General features: G+C 40.0%; 1 pseudogene; it reads right to left on the bottom strand.

Annotated features, from left to right (window-relative positions):
• Positions 1 to 294: 294 nt before the first annotated feature.
• LOC135620383 (uncharacterized) lies at positions 295 to 3,997 on the bottom strand (annotated as a pseudogene).
• Positions 3,998 to 20,714: the final 16,717 nt, after the last annotated feature.

Raw genomic sequence — 20,714 nt, 5'->3', positions numbered from 1 at the left:
CAAGGTCATTCGTGGTCCGCACGATAATCGGTCGCTTTGTCCCATCCCTTGATGCCCCCTTGAAGTCTCACTGGGAGGTCCTTACTGAGGAGTAATGGTTATAGGAGGAGACTGTGTTGGCCACCCCGTATTGTCGAGGATCGCGCAGACCCCTGCTAGCTACCCTAGCATACCATAGTCGCTCGGAGGTCCTGGTCGACCATTGTTCCCGTAGTGAAGTCCTAATTAGCCCTTTTACTTGAATCTGCATGCTCCTCTGCGCTCCTAATCGGATGCCCTGCTTCGTGTTGCCTTCTATAGCATCACCACTACTTGACGGCTCAGTGGTGTTGCCTTTTCTGCTAACATCCACGGGATGCATATGCTTTCATGGTTAGGAATCACCAAACAATCCCGAATTGTAGCCTTAACTCGATTGCCAAAAAGTAAAGCAATATGGTTGCTTGTTATTTCTCAATCCCCAACTTTTGAGTCCAAATTCCAATCTAATTCCGGCATTGTTGTGAAGCCAAACCATAATTGATTAGAAGGCGATGACTTAAACATGTAAGCACAATATCCCACGAAGTGAAGCACCTCGTATTGCCAAAGGCAACTCGTATTGCCAAAGAAAGTGGTACATGTGAAACTTGATCAGCAAGAGAATGTAAGATAGCCTTCCATCTAGACATGTAACCTGAAATCCAACCGATGTTCTTTGAGTTTCTAAGGCCATCTACTTTATCCACTTCAATTTTGTTATCCATTCCAATAGCTGAATTGCTTTAGGATTTCAACTGGTTTTCATAATGCTCAATGCCCTCAAGAAAATCATAATTCACCTCACCAGCAGAATTTGAATCCAAACTTATTTTTATTATGTCTTTTTGCAATTCAGGTTCATGGACTTCAAGTCTTGTCTCTATGTCCAATACTATACCACCATAGTATTCAATATCAACTTCCATAGACCACACTTCTTTCAAGTTCATAGGGAAAATTCTCATTCTATGAACATAAGGTGGAAGGTTACCAAGATCTAGTCTACTACATATGATTTCACCAATTTAACTTGGTATCCTCATATTTGATAATGTCCTCTGGATGCGTGCTTTTATGATATTATTGATCTCACTACCTTTTTTTTCACGTCAAAAAATAGCCTTAAAAATAACATATTCCAACAAAGTGTTACCTCATCACTGACAAACTTTTCGTAGCTGCATCAGGAATGGCAGAAAGCATACTTTTTTTAACCAAAATGAGTAGAAGTTGGTGGTACAGGTTATGCCATATCTTGGCTGGAATTACTTAAGGATTTGTCTTTGGATGAACTTTTCATGAATGCATCACTCGAAGACACAGAATTTGATGAATACAACTTCTCAACAATCTTTCTTTCACCATAGCCTGATGATGAAAATGAGGTTTGTCTATTTTTCAAACCACTCTTTGAAGGCTTCTTTGTAGGCTTGTTAAAATAAAAAAGGGGAATTTTTAAAGCTCCATCAATCCTACTTGTTCTGTTTGTAGTCTTAGTAAAATTGTTTATGGCTTCAGAAAAGATGGATATTCAGTATTTAAGGATGGCAGATAGTCTTGGAAGTCTTCACTCAATTGAGAGAACCAATTCTATTTTCCCTTATTAGGGCAAGACAGAGTGCTTTGCACTAGGATTCCTTCTCCCAAGAAGTATCAAAAGTATTAGTAACATGTTTTACTCCCCTTATAAATATTTGATTTCTTGCTTTCCGGTTTAATGGGATACCTTTTAGCCCACATTTGTGAAGACAAATTTGATGTAGAAACAACTACCACCGGACAGCTGACAAGTTGTATAGTTGTATTAGAATCATTAGGGTCAGACAAGATTAATAAGTGATCTTTAGTTTTAGCATATTTTCTGACAAGAATAATCTTTACTTCGAATTTATCATAACGTTTAATACAATAGGCTACTAGTAACGAACTAACATTTTAAAATAGTATTAACCTTGCTATCTATAAAATTATCGGTGCTACTAGTATTAATCAAAATAGTAACGGACTAACATTTTAAAAGCCCTTCAACTTTTATAGTTGGAGGACTAGAATGACCCGCGAATGTATGAACAGTATATGTGACAAGTTCAATAATCTCATCGTTATCAATACCTTTATGATCAGAGTCTATAGCTTCAATATTTAGTTTCTCCTCAATTAGTTCAATCATCAAAAGTTTTTCTTGCATTGATACTTCTGACTTCACTTTTTATCATAATACTAATACAAACATTTTGTTGATCATTCATTGAGTTCCTCTTCGGTCAGTCTTCTAGTATTATGATTGATTATGAATGGTTGAAGTAGTTGACTTATTAATCACCTATTTATTATCACTCCTAGTTCGATGATTTTACATGTTAATTTTTCTTCATGTAATCATGCAAAAAAAATTGCAGCTATCATAGTGCGAGATTAACGAGCCTTAACTTCACAACAAATATCTGAATTAAGGCCTTCAATAAATGTTCTCACCAATTATCTTTCAGACCAATCTTTAGCTCGATTTGATAGTCATTCAATTCGACTTTGATGCTCTAATACAATAGAAGTCTGACGAATCTTAGTAAGTTGCCAATTAACATTCTTATATTCGAATAGTCAAAATGAATATGAAGCTCTTTCTTGAACTGCTCCCATGAGGGAACTACATGATAAGTTTCATATTAATCATACTATTAAATAATATCCCCATCTAGTCAGATTGAAGCTATTTCTATTTTATAATCTTCTGGAGATCTATAAAAATAAAAAAAATTCTTTGCTTTAGAAATCTAACTAGTCGAATCTTCATTTTCCCATATAGGATATTCTAGTTTCATACGAGGGTAATCATTGTTATGCTCTTGGTAACCTTTACCTATGAATCCAGATCGATCAGGTTATTTACTTGTAGAAGTCAAACTTTCATCTTGTTGAATTTTGCTAAAACTCTCAAGCAAATTCTTTTTAAAATCATCGAGAGTTTCTTGCAGCCTGCTCTCAATTTTTGCTTCCAAGGGTTCTAATTAGGCTTTTATATAATTATTAATAGTTATTGTGTATAATTATAGATATGTAATTCTTAAATTTTATTTTTTATTTCAGATCAAGGGCATGAGCATTGCTTACTTGGCATTAAAGGTGAAGTCATTATTAGCGACATGGGCGTCAAGGCCTATGGCAACATTGGATAGGAGATTAAGGAAATGCCGAGGACACACTACCAAGGAAACGCCAAGGACACATCACTGAGGAAACACCGAGGACACACCACTAAGGAAATGTTGAGGACACACCGTAAGAACTTTAGAAATGTCGAGGAATATCGCTCTGATACCAGATGATAAAACCTTAGGGCTTTATCGAAGAGAATAAATGGGGATTTGATCATTTCAAGAGGATCAACCTCCAAGTTGGCCAAAGGCTTTGAGTTATATTTGATTGCTTGAGAAAATTAGCCAAAGGTATTACATATATATAGAGTTATTAATCCTTAGCCAACTAGGACTATGATTTCTAATAAATAGTAATTCTTAATTTGCTATATCAAAGGACTCTTAAAACTCAAAAACCCCTACCATAACTAGGAAAAATTAAATAGATAAATAAAGATTAATATCAAATCCCTAAAATTAAGGAATCCTAACAATAGGGTCCCTTATGAATCTTGACAATGAGGACGTCATCGGAGAGAGGTCACTCATGGCTAACTCCAACTTCTGGAAGGCGTCAAGACAGAGCACGTTGGTAGAGTTACCAGTGTTAATCATCACCCTCTTGATAAGGGCATTAGTCACCGGACAAAGAATACTAGAGCATCATCATGGGTGGGGTCTATGTGTCTCACATCTTCTTCTCCGAAGACAATCCTAGGCCCTTCTTCGATCCTTAGAGTTTTTCCTAAGGAGGCCCGACCATAGGCTCTCCGTCCTGAGGAGCTTTCGCCTCTCGAAGAATGACCCCCGAAAGATGACGTCAATTTGCTTTTCCACATGTCCTCGGGGGTGAGGCGAATGCTCCTAGGGCTAGCCTAGGTACTTCGCTTGGTGACCCTATTGAATCTCGAATTTTGATAATGAAATCAATTAATAAGTTTATAATCTAATCTGCGTTTTGAGTAACGTAGGATTAGCTTCGATCAAGGAGAGATAAATTGCTTAAAGCAGGAGGAATCGGACGTTAGGCCAGAGTTGAACATGTTAGGAGATTGGATACCAAGCTGAAGGATCGATCGATGTGCCGGCAGAAGGACTTCGTGTCGTGAGTTCGGGCATCATGCCGAAAGATTGAAAATTGCGTCAAGGAGATCGAAAGTTGTAGGAGTCATCATGCCGATTGGGCAATATGTCGAAGGAGAGGATGATGTGCCGAAGGATCAAACAAAGCATCAGAAGAACCAATGACATGCCAGACAATATATGATTCATATTTTGTAGTAATTTGTCTAGATCAAGTTAGTTTAAGTCTAATTGAGTCTGTATTGGGATGAAACAATGCTAACTCAATTAAGGGCCCATTGGGCCTGAGTTGGGATTGTTTTAGGCCAAGTGAGGCCCATGTAGTAACCCTTAGTAGGCCCAGGTGTTGGCACCACCTAGGACTCAACCTCTTAGGTTGTCTAGGCGGTGGTACCGCCCAAACTGATAGTGGTACCATTCAAACACAATCTTCAAGATTGTGTCAGGTGGTAGTACCGTCAGACTGGGTGATGGTACTGCCTAGTGTCAATGTTAGACTAGGCGGTGGTATTGCTTAGTGTTAGACTGACCGTCGGTGGTACCACCAATTGTCAATCTGTCAGGCTGCCAGTATCCTAAAAACCCAGGATGAGATCATTTTGGCTCCAAATTTGAATCCATTTGGGGTCTATAAAAATCTCACTCATCCCTGCTCAGTAAACACATGAACTAAGAATATAAATTGGGGAAAACACTACTATAATCTTGAGAGTTCCCCTCCTCTTCTCTAAGAGTGTAATTTTTATTTAAGGGAGGGTTGAGTGGTTGTAAAGATTATCTCCTAAATCTTTGAAAAAGAGAAAAGAGCTATAAGAGGGAAATTGGTCTTCACCCATTGAAGGAAGACCATTAGTGAACGTCGGTGGCCTCAACGGAGGAGGAATCGGAAGTGGATGTAGGTCATGATGACCGAACCACTATAAACCCGGTGTACTCGGTTTGCATTTTTGTTTTGCTTTTCATTCTCATATTGCAAATTGATTTACTTGCTTACTACTCACACTACACTTACTAATATGCTTTCAAGTCAAACTCTTTCCGATATCGGTTTTCATCGAATGAGAATTTTTAAACCATCGTTTTTATCGTAAGCACTAATTCACCCCTCCTCTTAGTGCCGATTCATGATCCTAATAGTCGGTATCAGAGTTACGTTTCTCTCCATTGGTCTAACACTTAAGAGAGATAGCTTTTTTTGGTAATCTAGAAAGTCACACTATCATTCATCCTCCTATGTTCAATGGGACGGACTATGCTTATTGAAAAACTCGAATGAGAGTTTTCTTGCTTTCTATGGATTTAAATTTATGAAATATTATCGAAAGTGATTCAAAAATCTTCTAATCTAATAAATAAATGGAATGATTTGGTGAAGAAAACTTTTTCTTTAAATACTAGAGCTATAAGCACTCTATTTTACGCTTTAGAGAAAAATAAGTTTAATCGTATTTCTTTATGCAAAACTGCATAAAAGATTTGACATACACTAGAAGTAACTCATGAAGGCACAAATAGAGTAAAAGATTCTAAAATTAATCTTTTGATGCATGATTTTGAATTGTTTTGAATAAAGCCAAGAGAAACTATTATTGATATGTACACCCATTTTACGAATGTCATTAATGGTTTAAAAGCTTTTTATAAATATTTTTCTAATCTTGAACTTGTAAACAAGATTCTAAGATCCCTTCTAAAGAGTTGGGATTCAAAAGTAATTACAATACAAGAGGCAAAGGACTTAAACAAGTTTCCACTTGAAAAACTTATTGGGTCTTTGATGACCTATGAAATGACATATATAATACATAATGAACTTGAGAATAACATTCTAAAGAATAGGAAGGATTTGACACTTATAATAAATGAAGACCACTCGAGTGAAAGCTCAACTGATGATGACTTTGAATTATTAACAATAAAGCTAAAAAGTTCTTGAAATAAAAATTAAAGAATAAAAATAATCTTAAAAAGAAGAAGCTGCCAAAGAAAAAGAAAGCACTCAAGGTGACTTAGGACGAAATGAGTGTATCCGAAAACGAGGAGCAAAACAATAAAAACAAAGTGATGAACTATGCCTTAATAGCTTTTGACGACGCGGTAAATGACTCAATCAAAATGTTTTTATCTTATAATGAATTGTTTGATGCATTCAATGATTTGTATGATAAATTTAAATTAGTTGGTAAAAATTATAAATTACTAAAAAAGGAGCATGCTTCTCTTTCTGATGAATTTAAAAAATTGATAAATTTATTTATGTCATTTTGAATCTCTTGAAAGTGATTTTGATTATTTGATGATTTGAATTTGAATGAGTTTTATTTATATCAAATTCTTGAATTGTTGGAATTATAACTTGAGATTTTCTTTTATGAATCAAGATCTCTAACTCTTTATTCTGATTCTTGGATTTTATTTAAGAAGAGATTTTTTATATGAATCATGAAATTTCTTATGCATGAATCAAGATATTTTACCATTCTATTCTCCTATGTTTATTTTTGTTATTTACAAAAGAAGAGATATGTCAAAATAAATCATGTCTTTTGGTATCCAAATGATCTTTATTATTATATATTTCATGTCATGATTTATTTATGATATTCTCATATATTCATAAAGTGTATACCTCATCACATTTGATTTAAATTTATCTTTATCGTGATGTGAAAATTGATATAAAAGAAAAATAATTATAAAATTATATTCTTCCCTTATTTTTGACAATGACAAAGGGGAGAGATAAAATTGCTAGCTTGCATATTCTAAAATGATGTAAAACTTGTTAGCTTGGACATTTCAAGGAGAAAAAATTACTAGCTTGCACATTTCAAGAAGAAGAATTTGCTAGCTTGCACATCTCATGAGAAGCAAAAGTGCAAACTTGCACATCTCAAGAAGCAGAATTTATAAACTTTCACAACTCAAAATTGTTGCTAGCTTGTATGTTGTAAAACTTGCATATCTCAAAAACTTACTAGATTGGACGTCGGGCCAGAGGATTGCTAGACATGCCGGTAGAAGGACTTCATGCCATGTGTTCGGGCATCGTGTCGAAAAATCGGACATTGCGCCAAGGAGATCAGAAGTTGTGGTAGTCAACATGCCGATTGGACAACATGCCGAAGGAGAGGATGATGCACTGAATGATTGGACGAAGCGTTGGAAGAACCAATAACATGTCGGACAATATATGATTCATGTTTTGCAATAATTTATCTAGATCGAGTTAGTTTAGGTTTAATTAAGTCGGTATTTTGGGCCACGTGAGGCCCATGTAGCAACCCTCAGCAAGCCCAGGTTGTGGCACCGCTTGGAACCAACCTCCCATGTTGTCTGGGCGGTGGTACCACCCAGACATAGTCTTCAAGAGTGTGTTAGCTGGTGGTACTATTTGCTAGTCATAGGTGCCCAACAAGCCAATCACGTGAGTGATGGCACGTGTGACTTGATACAGAATCTTTTTTGCTTATTATATTTTGGCGTATATCTATAACTATTGCATAAATGCATATATATTGTGATGTCCTTAGATTTGTGCAATGGGAATCGGATCGTGATGAGATCACGATAATGAGATCGATTCACCTTTAAACACATATCCTAAATAATCTCGGTCATAGGTTATTCGAAAGGGACATCGTGATAACCGGATAGAATGGTGTGCTGTATACCCATCCATATGATGGATGCAGCTGGTCTCATAGCTGCTCGTGTAGGGACACTAGGGATACAGTACAGGTGCTCATTGGAGAATGAGTTCACTGATTGATCCGCTTACGGAATGCTGGATGGTTGATGATGCCTTATTGTCAGACAGCGATTCCGTAGTCCTAGTGGTGTATCTGGTCCTTAGACTTGAGACACCAAGGATGTCCTGTATGAGTGCTCCACTCTTTGATACCAGACTTATAGGTTTGGCTGTCCCAGATCTAGTACAGCTGGTCATTAGGAGTGGTAGTCGACCTTACGAGGGCTATTGAGTGTCGATAGAGGATCATCCACTCTCGACGTCATGAGAGGAATATCCCATGTGTTCTTGCTCAGACAAATCCCTGACCAGGGTCATTCGGGTTGAGAGAGAAAGAGTTCTCCGGGAGAATCCGATTAGAGCAAGACTTGAGTAGAAACCGTATGGGTCTGACAGCACCATGCTCGATATACGGTCTCTGGGATATTAGATGGATGAGGGACTATAGGTACATGGTAACTGAGGACAGACAGGTCAAATGGATTGGATTCCCCTGTATCGTCTGGGGACTACGGCGTAGTGGCCTAGTACGTCCGTAGTCGATGAGTCGAGTGAATTATTACAGAGATAATAATTCACTGAGTTAGAAGGAGTTCTGACAGGTATGACTCACGGCCAGCTCGATATTGGGCCTAGAGGGTCACACACATATGGTAGGCATTGCGATGAGTAGAGGTTCGGATATGAGATATCCGACGGAGCCCTTGTCTTATTGGATGCAGATCCAATACCCACTAGGGAAGGACCTATTAGGGTTTGACACGGGATCTCTATAAATAGGAGGGATTCACAGCCTGCTAGAGTCTTTGCTTGCCTTTTCCTATTCTTCTCTTCCTCTCCACCTCAGAGTAGGCCTGGAGTTTTGAGGAGCGTCGTCGCAACCCTGTTGTGTGGATCACCGCTAGAGAGGAGGACGCTTGACCTCACCGCTAGAGAGGAAGACGCTTGACCTCCTTCACCCTCTCCTAAGGATCTGTAAGGAAACAGGGATATACGATCTCCCTAGGTAACACAATCTCTATACGCAGTTTCGTGTTTTGCGGATTTTTTGCGCACCAATCTTCGCACGACGACGAACATCTTTTTGGGAATCGGGGATTTTTGTTTTTCATGTTCTTCCGCTGCGCATATGATGTCGCCCCCCATGGTTTCCCAATAGTGGTATCAGAGCCAGGTTGTTCGTGCGAATGATTGGTTTTGAACTGCGTGTGTTGTGGAAGAATTTTGACGTCAAAATCGTTGACGCAAAAGCGAGAAAGGGCAGCAACAGTTGCTGCCCTCAATCTGCATGCGTGAAGCGCAACCGAAGGCGGGCAGCACAGGGGCTGCGTCTGCAGTAGCCGGCCGGCAGCCTGCCGCCGCTGCTCCCGCGGGCGAAACCCTCCCCCCCCCCCCCCCCCCCCACAGTGCCCTCGCCCCGCCGCACAGGTCGCCGCCAGCAGGGTGGCGGCGGCGGCGGCAGCAGCAAAGGAAAGTAGGGCATTAGGGTTTTTTGGAAAAAAGATAGTTTTACCCCTCAGAATTTGAGAAATTCCAATTTCTGTCTTTTGTCCAAATTACGAAAATACCCCTATAAATTCCGAAATTCCCTACATGTCCCTGATTTCAGAAAATATTAATTAATTAAAAGGTTTAGTTGATTATTATTTTTATTATTATCTAGTAGTCTTACATGATGATGATTATTTATACATGTGATGTATGATGTGTGGACGGATGATCATGGACCGTGTGATGTGTGTACTTGTGATTATTATTATTGAGGTCTGCGAACCTCCATTATATTTCTCGTTTATTGTCGGGCCTGCGTGCCTATGATTAAGTTGTAATCACATGAGGAGGCGCAGCGGGAGCATGGATGCGATAGCGGGACCCACGAGACGGACGATCGTGATGCATGGAGATGCATCAAGATGTCGACGGAACCGACGAGGACGAGATGGACGATCATAGGGTATGGAGATGCACCGTTGCACACATAGATCTTGATGTGAGTGATTAGGCCTACTGGCTCGGGCCTAATCATATTAGGTTTTGGTCCATGATCATCTGATGTGATTGCTTATACACATACTAGATATGTATATATTTTGCATGCGATGTAGATATATATTAAATATGTATATGTGTGACATGTCATATTATGAGACTAAATTATAGAAACATCTCTCGATAATATTAAATCGGTAAACGTGAGGCAATTAGATTGACCCACGTGGCCTTCCATCGTTATGAGTATGAACCGATTCCCGGTGTAGGTTGAGTTGGTCGAGTCCCTCGAGACTCACCTATATCGCGATTCGCTATCTTGCTTACGACATAGAGATGTCACTGGCGACCTGAGGGCATGGTATACTTGGTCAAGTCCCTCGAGGGTATATCATCAAATCAGACTCATCTTGTAACGAATGTGTTGACTTAACCGAGCATCATGGTTGGTCGAGTCCCTCGAGGCCATGGTGATTCGGAGGCCGAACAGGACGGGAATCACAAGGAGTTGTGATCGGCAAGAGTTGCCTACCTTTTAGGCTTAGTGTGATTGGTCGAGTCCCTCGAGGTTACACTAAGATGCTGATTGGATCCTGATCCCCACTAGAAGTCTGCCGGAGACTTCCGTTTTACGTGCTGAGGGTGTCGCGTGACTCGATAGTAAAATAGTGGGAGCATATTAAGATAGAAGTCCATATCTTGATAGTTTATTTCTTGCAAAATCTGCATGTTATTCATTTTTGCTACATCTTTATTTTCAGAAAATGTCGTTTTCAAATCCCTTACGTGGCATACTTGATGTCAACCGCCTCACTAGTCCAAATTATACGGATTGGCTCCGTAACTTGAGAATTGTTCTCACAGCGGAGAAAATCGTGTACGTCCTTGATACAGTGATGCCTACGCCCGAAGAAGGGGCAAGCGAGGATGAGATCGCTCGCTACGTGAAGTACATTGATGACTCCACTCTTGCTCAGTGCTATATGTTGGGCTCTATGACTCCAGAGTTATAGAGACAACATGAAAAGATGGATGCCAGATTCATTCTCCTACATGTCCTCAAATTATTTAAGGAACAGGGAAGGACTCAACGATATGAGATATCCAAGAGCCTTTTCCGCGCTAGGATGACTGAGGGGTCACCGGTTCAGAACCATGTCCTAAAGATGATTGAGTGGATAGAGAAACTCACAGGTCTAGGAATGGTCCTAGAGGATAACTTGTGTGTGGACATTGTGCTTCAGTCCCTACCAGATTCCTTTTCACAGTTCATAATGAATTTTAATATGAACAAGCTTGAGGTGACTCTCCCAAAGCTCTTCAATATGTTGAGGGAGGCAGAGAGTACTATTAAGAAAGAGAAGCCAGTTCTCTACACTGGTGAGACCAGAAAGAAAAGAAAAGCAGAAAGGTCCCTTAAGAAGGGAAAGGGCAAGGGCAAACAAGGTAAAGCAAAGGTTGCTAAGAAAGACCCAGCAAAGGACAAAGGCCAGTGCTTCCACTGTGGTAAAGATGGGCATTGGAAGAGAAACTGCAAAGAGTACCTTGCAGAAAGGGCGAAACAAAAGCTTGATGAAGCTTCAGGTACATTCATGATCAGTCTCCATTTGTCAGACTCTTATGATAACACATGGGTATTGGATACCGGTAGTGCTTATCATATATGCAATTCGTTGCAGGTTCTGGCAAGGCCTAGGAGACTAGAGAGAGGCGAGATGGACCTCAAGATGGGTAATGGAGCAAAAGTTGCTGTATTAGCTGTTGGCGAGGTCGCCCTACATCTGCCTAGTGGAGCTTTTATTGCATTAGATGCATGTTATTTTGTTCCTTCTATTATCAAAAACATTATCTCTATTTCATGTTTAACAATTAGTGGATATAAATTTATTTTTGAGAACAATGGTTGTTCGATATTATTAGATGATAAGATCATCACGAAAGGAACATTGCATAATGGTTTATTTATGTTAGATACCACTCCACATATCATGAATGTAAATGTGTCCAAAAGGAAACGAGATAAGTTGAACAGAGCATACCTGTGGCATTGTAGGCTAGGTCACATCTATGAAAGAAGGATTCAAAAGTTGCTAAATGATGGATATCTAGATCCATTTGACTATGTGTCATATGCAACTTGTGAGCCTTGCATTCGTGGAAAACTGACCAACTCTCCATTTAGTGGAACTGGAGAGAGAGCCACTGAGTTGTTGGAACTCATACATAGTGATGCATGTGGACCCATGTCAACTCATGCCATTGGAGGTTACTCCTACTTCATTACATTTACTGATGATTTCTCAAGGTATGGATATGTGTACTTAATGAAGTACAAGTCCGAGGCCTTTGAGAAATTCAGAGAGTATAAGAATGAGGTGGAGAACCAGACTGGAAAGAGTATCAAAACTCTACGATCAGATCGAGGAGGTGAATACTTAAGTACAGAGTTTACTCAGTTCCTTAAGGACCATGGGATATTATCCCAATGGACACCTCCTTATACACCTCAGCTCAATGGTGTCTCTGAAAGGAGAAATCATACATTATTAGATATGGTACGGTCCATGATGAGTTTCGCTGACCTACCCATCTCATTTTGGGGATATGCCCTAGAAACCGCAGCTTACCTTCTAAACAGAGTTCCAACTAAGTCGGTAGTGTCTACACCATATGAGATATGGAAAGGGAAGAAGCCTGATCTTAAGGTTGTTAAGATTTGGGGCTGCCCAGCCCACGTTAAAAGACACAACCCCGATAAGTTAGAATCAAGGACAGAGCGATGCATATTTGTGGGGTACCCCAAGGAAACTTGTGGGTATTACTTCTATCATCCCGAGGACAAAAAGGTCTTTGTAGCTAAGAGAGCAGTGTTCCTTGAGAAGGAACACATTCTTGGCGGAGACAATGGGAGAATGATAGAGTTGAGCGAAGTTAGAGAACCAAGCTCAAGCACCACTCTACAGCCCTTGTCTGTTCAGGTACCTAATACACAAGTTTCAACTTTACGCAGGTCTGATAGAGTATCTCATCTTCCTAAGAGATATGTGGGACATATTAGAGGAGAGGATGCTGAGGATATTGATCCTCAGACCTACGAGGAGGCTATTATGAGTATAGACTCCGGGAAGTGGCAAGAAGCCATGAATTCTGAGATGGATTCTATGTACTCCAACAAAGTTTGGAACCTAGTTGATGCGCCCGAAGGTATTGTACCCATCGATTGCAAGTGGATCTTTAAGAAAATGATCGGAGTAGATGGAAAGGTAGAGACCTATAAAGCAAGGCTAGTGGCTAAGGGGTATCGTCAAAGACAAGGTGTTGACTACGACGAAACCTTCTCACCCGTAGCAATGCTAAAATCCATCAGAATTCTATTGGCTATTGCAGCATACTATGATTATGAGATCTGGCAGATGGATGTGAAAATCGCATTCCTCAATGGGAACCTCGTGGAGGAGGTGTATATGATGCAACCTGAGGGATTCGTGCCCAAGAACTGCCCAGATAAGGTGTGTAGGTTGCTTAGATCCATTTATGGACTAAAGCAAGCTTCCCGAAGTTGGAACATAAGATTTGATGAGGCAATCAGATCTTATGACTTCGTTAAGAACGAAGATGAGCATTGTGTATACAGAAAGGTAAGTGGGAGCGCTATCACCTTTTTGGTGTTATATGTGGATGACATCCTCATCATTGGGAATGACGTAGGAATGCTATCCACAGTAAAGACTTGGTTATCTAGATACTTCTCCATAAAGGACTTAGGGAAAGCATCCTATATCTTGGGGATTAGAATCTATAGAGATAGATCCAAGAGGATGCTTGGCTTGTCCCAGTCCAGGTACATAGAAACCATTGTCAAAAGGTTTGGCATGGAAAATTCCAAAGGGCAAACATGAATATGATACCTTATGCCTCAGCAATAGGGTCTATCATGTATGACATGCTATGTACTAGGCCTGATATAGCGCATGCTCTGAGTGTCACGAGCAGGTATCAGGCGAATCTAGGCTTGGATCATTAGAAAGCAGTAAAGTGTATCCTTAAGTACTTGAGAATGACTAAGGATCTTTTACTAGTATATGGAGGTAATAGCCTTAAGGTTGAAGGCTTCACTGACTCAAGTTTTCAGTCTGATGTCGATGATAGCAAGTCGAATTCAGGGTATGTGTACACCTTGAATGGAGGAGCAGTGTGCTGGAAGAGTTCCAAGCAAGATACCACTGCTGACTTGACCACAGAGGCAGAGTACATTGCTGCATTAGATGCAGCAAAGGAGGGAGTCTGGATGAAGAAGTTCATCACAGATTTGGGAGTCGATACAGATAGCGACAAGTCGACTTCCTTATATTGCGACAACTATGAGGTGATTACTCAAATAAGGGGACCCGGGTCTCATCAGAAGTGTTCTGAGGAGGTTCCAGCTTATAAGAGAGATCGTAACCCGAGGAGATGTAGCAGTGGAAAGAGTTCCATCCGAAGATAACATTGCAGATCCACTGACAAAGCCGTTGTCTCAGATTGTCTTTGAGCGTCACAGGGGTCTGATGGGGATCAGACACAGAGGTGATTGGCTTTAGGTCAAGTGGGAGATTGCTAGTCATAGGTGCCCAGCAAGCCAATCACATGAGTGATGGCACGTGTGACTTGATACAAAATCTTTTTTGCTTATTATATTTTGGCGTATATCACTTTATAACTATTGCATAAATGCATATATATTGTGATGTCCTTGGATTTGTGCAATGGGAATCGGATCGTGATGAGATCACGATAATGAGATCGATTCACCTTTAAACACATATCCTAAATAATCCCGGTCATAGGTTACTCGAAAGGGACATCGTGATAACCAGATAGACTGGTGTGCTGTATACCCGTCCATATGATGGATGCAGCTGGTCTCATAGCTGCTCGTGTAGGGACACTAGGGATACAGTACAGGTGCTCATTGGAGAATGAGTTCACTGATTGATCAGCTTACGGAATGCTGGATGGTTGATGATGCCTTATTGTCAAACAGCGATTCCGTAGTCCTAGTGGTGTATCTGGTCCTTAGACTTGAGACACCAAGGATGTCCTGTATGAGTGCTCCACTCTTTGATACAAGACTTATAGGTTTGGCTGTCCCAGATCTAGTACAGCTGGTCATTGGGAGTGGTAGTCGACCTTACGAGGGCTATTGAGTGTCGATAGAGGATCATCCACTCTCGACGTCATGAGAGGAATATCCCATGTGTTCTTGCTCAGACAAATCCCTGGCCAGGGTCATTCGGGTTGAGAGAGAAAGAGTTCTCCGGGAGAATCCGATTAGAGCGAGACTTGAGTAGAAACCGTATGGGTCTGACAGCACCATGCTCGATATACGGTCTCTGGGATATTAGATGGATGAGGGACTATAGGTACATGGTAACTGAGGACAGACAGGTCAAATGGATTGGATTCCCCTGTATCGTCTGGGGACTACGGCGTAGTGGCCTAGTACGTTCGTAGTCGATGAGTCGAGTGAATTATTACAGAGATAATAATTCACTGAGTTAGAAGGAGTTCTGACAGGTATGACTCACGGCCAGCTCGATATTGGGCCTAGAGGGTCACACACATATGGTAGGCATTGCGATGAGTAGAGGTTCGGATATGAGATATCCGACGGAGCCATTGTCTTATTGGATGCAGATCCAATACCCACTAGGGAAGGACCCATTAGGGTTTGACACGGGATCTCTATAAATAGGAGGGATTCACAGCCTCATAGGCTAGAGTCTTTGCTTGCCTTTTCCTATTCTCCTCTTCCTCTCCACCTCAGAGTAGGCCTGGAGTTTTGAGGAGCGTCGTCGCAACCCTACTGTGTGGATCACCGCTAGAGAGGAGGACGCTTGACCTCCTTCACCCTCTCCTAAGGATCTGCAAGGAAACAGGGATATACGATCTCCCTAGGTAACACAATCTCTATACGCAGTTTCGTGTTTTGCGGAATTTTTGCGCACCAATCTTCGCACGACGACGAACATCTTTTTGGGAATCGGGGATTTTTGTTTTTCATGTTCTTCCACTGCGCATATGATGTCGCCCCCCATGATTTCCCAACACTATTAGATTAGGTGATGGTACCGTCTAATGTCAAACTGACTAACGGTAGTACCGTTAGTTGTCAATCTGTCAAGCGATGGTATCGCCTAGTATTGGCGATAGTATTGTCGGTACCTCGAAAACCTGGGATAAGCTGGTTTTAGCTCTAAATTTAAAATCCATTTGAGGTCTATAAAAACCCTACTCATCTCTGCTCAGTAAACACATGAATTGAGAATATAAATTGGGGAAAACACTATTGTATCTTAAGAGTTCCCCTCCTCTTCTCTAATAGTGTAATTTCTATTTAAGGGAGGGTTGAGTGGTTATAAAGGTTATCTCCTAAACCTATGAAATGGAGAAAAGAGTTGTAAGAGGGTAGTTGGTCTTTACCCATTGAAGGAAGACCATTAGTGGACGTCGGTGGCCTCAATGAATGAGGAATCGGAAGTGGACATAGATCACGACAACCGAACTACTATAAACCTAGTATACTCGATTTACATTTCTATTTTGCTTTTTATTCTCATATTGCCAACTAATCTACTTGCTTACTACTCTCAGTATGCTTACAAACACACTTTCAAGTTAAACTCTTTTCAATATCGGTTTTCATCGAATGAGAATTTTAAAATCATCATTTTTATCGTAAGCACTAATTCACCCCCTCTCCTAGTGCCGATTCACGATCCTAACAGACCCTTCCTAATGAGCTCTTCGATCTAGTATGTTAGATCTCAGCACTCTTTTGTATTATGTCCATGGTCCTAGTGGAAAATGTAGTACTTGGATTTGTTCCTCTGCTTCGAAGACTCTCTCATGAGTCTAGGCTCCTTTAGGATGCCCTTCTCTTTTATTTGGAGAAAAATCTTCATCCTCATCATGTTGTAGGTGAGCAATCCCATTCTCTCCTATTGATTGTCTATTCGGGAATGTCTTCTTTGAGGTGACTACGGGACTGGGACACAAGGTTTATGGCGCAACCTCCTATTGCCCTCCTCTCGGTGACCCGAGATTATGGCTTCGACTGATATGTAATGGTTAGCCCTTTGGAGCATCTCTAGGATGGTCGTGGGATGCCTCTTGACCAATGACTAGAAAAAGCGGGCAGGCCTCAAGCCCATCATGAAGGCTTGGATTATTAATGAGGGGTCGACATCCTGAATCCCTCGAATCTCCTCGACGAACCGGGTGACAAAGCCGGATAGGGGCTCATCCTCACTTTGCCTAAACTTAAGCAAGATAGTGGCCAAGGGCTTTAGTCACACATTAGCAAGGAAGTGAAGCTTGAACTCTTTGGCGAGTTGTGAAAAAGAAGAAATTGAAAAGGGCTTGAGGCGATTGTACCATTCTTTGCTAGTTATAGGTGCCCTACAAGCCAATCACATGTGTGATGGCACGTATGACATAATATACACTCTTTTTTCTTATTATTTATTTGATATATTTTTTACTTTATTTTACCTATTATATATTTTGTGATGTCCATGGATCTGTGCAATAGGAATCAGATCATAATGAGATCATGATAATAGACTGATTCGCCTTTAAACACAAACTCTAAATAATCCTGGTCATAGGTTACTCGAGAGATATATTAAGATAATCAGAAAGACTAGTGTGCTGTATACCCTTTCATATGATGGAGGTGGCTAATCTTATAGTTGCTCATATGGGGATACTAGGGATACAATGCAAGTGCTCATCGGAGAATGAGTTCACTGATTGACCCGCTCATTGAATGCTGGATGGTTGATGATACCTCATTATTAGATAGTGACTCTATCATCCCAGTGGTATATTTGATCCTTAGACTTGAGACACCAAGGATGTCCTGTTGAATCTCATATTTTGATGATGAAACCAATTAATAGTGTTTATGATTTGATCTACGTTTTGAGTGATGGAGGATACTTCGATCAGGATGAGATAATTAAAGCAGGAAAAATCATGTTGGGCCGGAGGAAAACATGTCAGAAGATTAGACGTCAGGCCGGAGGATCGGTCGATGTATCGACAGAAGGCTTCGAGCTATGGATTCGGGCATTGGGCCAAGAAGAGCAGATATTGCGCCAAGGATATCGGAGTTACGGAGTCAACTAGCCGATTGGGCAATAGGCTACAAGAGAGGACGATGCGTTGAAGAATCAGACGAAACGTCAATGGACCAATGACATGCCGGACAACATGATTCAAGCTTAGTAATAATTATCTAGATCGAAGTATGTTTTTACATGTATAGGATTAACTACGATAGCAAAGCATAAAGCAAAATGAAGTCCTGGAGTAAAGAACACGATTTCGTTAGGAGTTCAAGAGTTCATCGGAAGTCCGGACGTTCATCGGAAGTTTTGTAGGAACCAACCGAGAAGTCTCGGAGCTTGCTAGAGAAGCACATCAGAACTCACCAAGAAGATCATCGTGAAGTCTAAGAGCTTGTCGGGAGTCTGCTAGAACATTGCTGAGAGATCGTCGAAAGTTCACCGAAAGATCACCGGAAGAAACTAGACTTACAGACTTGTTTAGTTTAGGAAATGTCTTAGAATTCATAGTTAGCACGTAATTGGGATTAGATTTGGGCCAACCTAATTAGGGGCCAGTTGGGCCCATGTAAGGACTATGTTGGGCATAATAAAATGCCCAAACAATGACCCAAGAAGTGGTATTGTCATGCACACTCTTCGAGACTATGTCAGGTGGTGGTACCGCCTAGTGGCCCAGTGCCAGGCAGTGGTACCGCCCAGCGCAGTGTTAGTGTCAGGCTAACACTGGCGGTGGTACTGCCCGAACCTAGGAAACCCGGGATGAGATATTTTTAGGCTCCAAGTTTGAATCAACTTGAGGCCTATAAATACCCTCTCATCTCTGGTTAACACACACAAGCACAAAGAGTTTAAAAGTAAAAAATACTATTGTAATCCCTTGAGAAATCCCCTCCTCCTCTAGTCTAAGTCTAGAATTCTGTTTAGGAGGAGTATGTGTACCTGTAAAGGTTATCTCCTAAACTTGTGAAAAGGAGAAGAAGGGTGTAAAAAGGTGGTTGGTCTTTGCCTATTGAAGGAAGACCGATAGTGGATGCCGGTGGCCTCGACGGAAGAGGACTCAGCAAAGTGGATGTAGGTCACGATGACCGAACCACTCTAAAATCTGGTTAGCATTTTATCTTGAGCAATTTACTTTATTGCAAACCATTTTACTTGCTTACTACCTTCAATATATTTACGAACACGCTTTCAAGTTAAGCATTTTTGAGTTTGGCTTTTATTGTATGAAAAGTTTTCGAAACCGATGTATTTTACCACTGCACTAATTCATCCCCCCCTCTTAGTGCCGCTCTTGATCCTAACAGTTGGTATCAAAGCCTTATTTTTTATATTTGGTTTAACACTCAAATAGAAATGACTCTTTTCGGCTTTCAAGAGTGTCACTCTCTCATTCGTCCTCCCTTGTTCAATAAGACGGACTACACATATTGGAAAACTCGAATGAGAGTTTTCTTGTTTTCCTTGGATTTAAATTTATGGAATATTGTTGAAAATGATTTTTGAATGTCTTCTCTTCCAATGAACCATTGGAATGATTTGGAGAAGAAGACGTTTTCTTTAAATGCTAGAGCTATGAATGCATTATTTTATGCCTTAAACAAAAATGAATTCAATTAGGTTTCTTTGTGCGAAACGACTTTCGATATTTGGCACATTCTCGAAATCACACACGAAGGCACAAATAGAGTTAAAGAGTCTAAAGTCAATATTTTATTGCATGATTTTGAACTTTTTCGAATGAAGCCTAGCGAAACCATTATTGACATGTACACCCGTTTTATGGATGTCGTTAATGGTTTAAAAACTCTTGACAAATGGCTTTCGAATTTTGAATTTGTCAACAAAGTTTTACGCTCACTTTCTAAAACTTGGGACTCTAAAATAACGACCATACAAGAGGCCAAGGATTTGAACCGTTTGCCACTCGAAGAACTAATAGGATCTTTAAAGACCTATGAAATGAGTTTTATGACACATGTTGAATATAATAAACTTGAGAACCACCTTCCAAAGAATATAAAAGATTTGACACATCGAATAAAAGAAGACCACTCGACCGAAAGCAAGTGATGATGAACTTAAACTTTTCATAATAAAACTTAAAAAGTACTTGAAGCAAAAATCAAAAAATAAAAACAAATTGAAGAAGAAGTACTTTGGGACGAAACGAGCTCCTTCGAAGACGAGGAGAAAATCAACAAAGGCGTTATGGCAAACTACGCCTTAATGGCTTTCGACGATGAGATAATCAAAATGCCCTTAGTTTATTTCGAAATTACATGATGTTTTTCATGAGTTATTTTTAATTTAGAAAAAAAAATTAAAAAATTATATATTTAATAAATAAAAATGTAAAAATTTAGGAATCATACTTATCTAGTAATTTAAAAAATAATCATGAAAATTACATGCCTTAGGATAAAGGAACAAAATGTTAGACTTAAATCATTCTAGATGTTTTAATAATAATGTGTATCTTAATAATTTTCGTATTATTGAAAACACTTTATGAAATCATGGTTGATGAAATAATGTAATGATGCATAATGATCATGCTTAATAAATTTATCTTTTGAAATTATACATGATGATTTGAAGTAATGATGATTTTTGAGTGAT

Source organism: Musa acuminata, chromosome BXJ2-8 (assembly GCF_036884655.1).
Source record: "Musa acuminata AAA Group cultivar baxijiao chromosome BXJ2-8, Cavendish_Baxijiao_AAA, whole genome shotgun sequence".
NCBI classification, from domain to species: domain Eukaryota; kingdom Viridiplantae; phylum Streptophyta; class Magnoliopsida; order Zingiberales; family Musaceae; genus Musa; species Musa acuminata.
This window is presented reverse-complemented; position numbering and strand designations above follow the sequence as displayed.